Source organism: Apis dorsata, unplaced genomic scaffold (assembly GCF_000469605.1).
Source record: "Apis dorsata unplaced genomic scaffold, Apis dorsata 1.3 scaffold_149, whole genome shotgun sequence".
Classification (NCBI taxonomy): domain Eukaryota; kingdom Metazoa; phylum Arthropoda; class Insecta; order Hymenoptera; family Apidae; genus Apis; species Apis dorsata.
The window spans coordinates 623,083-628,236 of record NW_006263440.1 but is presented as its reverse complement, the minus strand read 5'-3'; the positions used below and the strand labels follow the sequence as shown (position 1 = coordinate 628,236).

The 5,154-nt window shown below is 45.2% G+C and overlaps 1 protein-coding gene across 4 annotated transcripts in view; it reads left to right on the top strand.

Moving 5' to 3' along the window:
* LOC102671059 (Krueppel-like factor 6) overlaps positions 1 to 5,154 on the top strand; it is a 236,668-nt gene that overhangs the window by 53,975 nt on the left and 177,539 nt on the right. Inside the window, exon 1 of one of the 4 annotated variants that reach the window (XM_031509412.1) lies at positions 312 to 418. The exons of the other annotated variants lie outside the window; for them this stretch is intronic. The gene's annotated coding sequence lies outside the window, so the exon portion shown is untranslated. Of the gene's footprint in view, positions 1 to 311; positions 419 to 5,154 lie in introns of those variants that run through there. 4 annotated transcript variants of the gene reach the window in all.

The following is a 5,154-nucleotide window of genomic DNA, read 5'->3' as shown; positions in this document are numbered from 1 at the left end:
GCTGCCGTACGTCCGTCTTTCGTTCTCCGGCTTTCGTGGCGTGGCGTGGCCGCCGGCCAGAAGAACATCCTCCGCTGAGAATCGTAATAACCAACGAACCGAGTCCCTGTTTATGAAACTTCGGGCCCGCGTTACAACCTCGGTATCCCGCGACGTGGTCGGTATATTTCGCGACGGAATCGTCTCGTGAATATTTATTACGCGACCTCGCTCGAAACGTGAAATAGGACGGTATCGGTTCATCAAAGCCTCGCCTCGTGGAGAGCCTCCTCCAGGAAGGGAGGCGGTGAAGTCGTCGGGTTGGACGATCGCGTATCAATCCGGTGTGTCGTTTGCGAAATCGCGAAAGGAAGGATCGTTGTTTAAGTGTCGGGTTGCCGAAATTCCGGCAGGAGAGCCGTGATAGGATTTCACGAAGCAGATAGGGTGAGTCGAATCAATTGTTTTAATCTTAAGTCGTACGCGTCACACGGAAGAATTTTACAAGCTTAGATTTCTTCGAAGATGGATAAATAATTCGCGCGGAATTTTCAATATTTGACTCATTATAGTAACGAGTGAGATATATGTATATATATATATATATAGATACGTGTCGAATCGAGACAAGTTTCTTCCATTCGTTCATTTCGCGTATCTTTTAACTTTCGTTGGCACAAGAAAGTCGAGGTGGGAACGGTTACTTTCGATGATCGTTAAATTACTACGCGTTTATCGTTGTTGATAAGTCGTAGCGTCGCGACACGGACGGTCGTGATCGTCGGGATTTGCGTGCCGTCTATTATAAAACCGGTTATCGCGAAACGGCAGAGAGAAAGAGAGAGAGAGAGAGAAAGGAGGAGAAATCGAGTGGAGGTGACGTATGGAAAATCCCCGCGGAGTCGAGAGCAATTAAAAAAATGCTCTTTTTTCCCCCCTCCTTTTTTTCTCGAGGTTTGGATCGCCGCGTTAAAAGCCGTGCCGTGGCGTACCGGATGATCAAATTTATACCGGAGGTAATCGGTCGGACTCACTTTCGCGATAATCCTTCAACGCGCTTAAAACGTATTTTACGGCCGCCCCACCTCGACACGGCGTTCATTAAATCACGATGCAATTACATTCTTCGAGCCGTGCGCGTTATTGTGCCTCGTGATTCGCCTTAGTGCGCGAACCATTAAACGGGACGCGTGTTTAAAAGCGAATGAAACGGCATACGCCTGTTAATTATACGATTATGCGAGGAGACATGAGCGAACGACCCGTGGATTCCAACGATTCCGGTATCTCGTTTCGCATACCGTGCTAATCATTTTCTTTTTTTTTTCTTTCCAAAGGCGTGGCCGGACGGACGCTTCGTCGTTCGCATACGATCGAAAAATCGATAATCGACGCGTAAACGTTTAGGATTCGCGAGGGAAATGAACAAAATTTTCGTCCCATCTTCGCGATTATTTCGTTCTTTACGAGCATGGGTTTGGCGCGTACCGTTGCACTATGAGTGAGGGGGGAGATGAAATATATATATATATAAATATACACATATATATAAAAATGTTACGTAAAAGAGTTGGCGCGTTATGTAAACGCGGAGATCGTTAGAAACGCGCGAACAATGCAACGATTGACCGGTATAATAAGCTCGTTTGTTATCGGATCGGAATCGTGACACGGATGTCCACCACTAATTCCTCTAGTTCGCTCGTTTACGCGCTCGTTTCGCACGACAAGCAAAATGTATACTCGCTCACGATCTCGCGGAAACGCTAATCCTTCTTTAATTCCTTTATAATTGTATACGTGCGCCGGTATCAGGGATCTCTCTCGGAGGGGAAATGCTTCTGATCGTAAAGCGTTATTTTTTGTTTATTTTTTTTTTTTTATTTTTTCCCTTTTACAATCTGCGATTTGTAATAGACGTTTCGCGACGTTTAAACTGGATTAAAGGTCTCGCGAAATATTTTGATTTACGATCGGCTCGTTAAGTTATCGGAAGACCGGCTCGAATAAATTCTTCTCTTTTCTCCTTTTTTCTTTTTTTTTTTACGAAACGTCTATATTTATTTTCCAACATTTATTCGTTCACTGTCATCCTTTAAGACATCCGTCTACTCGTCCAAGTTCTTGACTTTCAAATAATATTCGCCTCTCGTTGAGAAACCCTCTCGTTACATAATTAGTCCGATGGTGATTAAGGGGATTACACACGTAACACAGGGAAAATTGCATCCGTGTAATCTCTCCACCTTTTTCTTTTTTTTTCCTTTTTCTTTTTTTACGCGGTATTAAATCAATGGTACTTGGCGTTTTAAGTAAGCAGGGACTTGTGGGAATACGACTGATGAGGTGATTACAGGCTAATTCGCGCTACAGGCCGCGAATTTTCACCGCGTATCATTGTGCAACGGTCGTAAAATTATAAGGAAGACTAGCACCGATCTCATCGGTCGTAATGTTCTCGTTGCCTTCGGATCGTAAAACAACATCGTTTCTGTGTGCCACTGCTCCCATACCGTTTGCCAATTCTCTTTCGCAATTGATACACGGACGATTCGCCGAGGAATCGTCGAAGAATTTGCTTGGAAAAATATTAAATGTTTCGGCTCGTTTACGCTTGTCGTTACGGTAACGGATAATTAAAAACGGTTAAATCCAAGAATTTTTTAAGGACGTTGCGAAACATTTGGAAACGTTTTCGTTACATTTGGGGGAAACGGAATCGGCGTTTCACGATCGTATATACGTTTAACGACTCGCCTTTATATTGTCCAAGTTTTTAATCCTTTTACGAGTGTTACGTAAAACTGTTCTTTTCCGTGTCGTTTACTCGCTTCCCTCGTTAGCCACGCATATAATCGAAGACGTTCCCTCGTATCATCGAATCGGGATTTATTATCGTTTTATCAGACTCGATATCATCTGAAAGACAATTAATCGAAACGTTCGTTTCCTCGAACCAAAGTAAAACTTATCTCGTATTATATAAAACAAGGAAAAAAACCATAGGAATTATTCCATTTGAAATTAATCGGTTTCCAAATGATTCCATGCATCGTCTCTCGTTCAATTCGATCGATGATTCTTCGAAATCCCCTCCCCTCTCCCCGCGCGATCCAATCGAACTTTTTCAATTTTCAACTCGGAGCCAACTCGAAGGAGATTTAGTGCTATCGGTATAGCGAGTACAAGAGCAACTCGGTGCAGAAATAGCTGGCAGGGGAGGGAGGGGCATTCTGATAAACGTTCGACTCTGGTATGTATCCGACTCGTTGGAACGAGTAATTAAATTGATTGACCGTTCCGCGACTGTACACTTTGGACTGTCCGCTGTGAAGTGTGGGTCGAGCACACAAAAGAGCCGAGGGGCTTAATGCCGCCATTACCGATGCTGATGAGTCCCCTTCGTTACGCGGTAACCCGTAAATCTCGAGCAATCTCTGCTCTCGCCTCTCCTCCTCGAGAATCCTTTGTGTCCGCCTCGACGAAGCTAGCTCGTACAGAGCCTTATTGTTCCATCTCGGTATCGTTCTCCCTCGCGTTGAAATCGTTGACGGACCGGCGAGCAACCGGTCGAATTAATCGCGGAACGGGGAAACGATACGAGAGCAACGATAATAAAACATCTGGACGTGAAAATACGACATGCCGCGCGCATATTTTACGCGTCATCAGTGCCACAAACAGTACGAGCCCCGTATAGAGTTCAAATATCCATATTGCATCCCTTTGGCATCCCTTTAAAAAAAAAAATCAACGATGAAACAAATAAACAAACAAGCGCATCTCCTCCTCAATCCTCTCGAGGAATCGTTCCACGATTTAATCGGTTAAACAATTACATTTTTCCTTTCCTCGAAACGCTGTTATTTTTTTCCTCCCTCTCGTCTGGGGACGCGCGTTTTATCAATCGTGAGACGGACGATGGATTTAATCAGGGCGGGGCTCTCGCGATTTTTATAATTTTCCATCGTCCAGGTCGATGGATTATGGTCGATAAGGAAGGTCGGTCGAACCGATGATGATCAGGGCTAATTAGATCGGCGATAATCGGCGTTGCGTGAAATTGAATGTATCGGGCGATTACGCGTGGGCCGAACCGCCACTTTGGGCCAATAAACGACATGGATTCGTGACTCGGGGATGTTCGTTCACGAGGCTCGATTCGGCATTAAAGGCAATAACGCCCACGCTCTCGGTATCCGCCTCGGCCCGCGGTGGTCGCCGGCATTAAAGATTGCGCCTTAAAAGGAACCAGCCGTGTCTTTATCCGTGCTATTTCTTGCTCGTTCGAGGAAACAAGAAATTACGAAAACGAGTGAACGTGCGTGCCTCTGATTTTACCCCCAAGTAAAGGGGTTAAAATGTATCCGTCGCTTAGCTCAATTTTTTCCAAGAATTCGAAAAAGGTTCACGCGAGATTAAGAAAAAGAGAAAAGAAAAAGAATGCGCGGATTCGAGAGCGTATCTGTGTACGGTATCCCGGAGAAGAATTTTTGCCCGCGGCCTGTTCGCGAGGCTCGGTTGTAAGGCGCGAAAGGCAGGACGAGGATGACCTACGACCCTTTAACGAGATGCGATCTCGTGGCTCGTTAAGGATTCGCCGGAGAATAGGCAAAAACCGTGGATTCGTTACGTGTCGAGTGCGAGAATGAAAGGGGAAGAATTACAATCGTTTCTTGTGCATACGAACTTTCTTCCCGTACCTTTTATCGGAAAATTTAAAAATAGTTTTCTTCAACTATTGGAGGAAAGATCGATGGAAACGTTTCGAAAGTGAAAAAATTTTGTTTCGTGATATTAGATATGGAAGATTATCAGAAGATGGATCATTCGAGTTGTTGTTTTACTTGGATCGAGTGAAAATTGTGAATTGGTGGGTAAAGAAGTGGGTAAATAGATATGAATAAGGGAGGGGGAAAAAGGGATAGGAAGGTGGCGCGAACAGGCGCGAGTACATATCTGGAAGGCGGGGGGGAGGCTAAGAAAAACTCGATCTTGCACCGGCCGTCTGTGACTCGCATGCGTGGATCGTGGACCGCGATATACACGTATTTATCCGGCTTAGGGATCGAATGCTATCGGCCGGGTCCGGCCAAGGCGGTTAAGGCCAAGGTAATTGCATTGTACGCGGTTGTTCTTTCAAACGCCAATCACCGGCGACAAAACGTTCGTCGC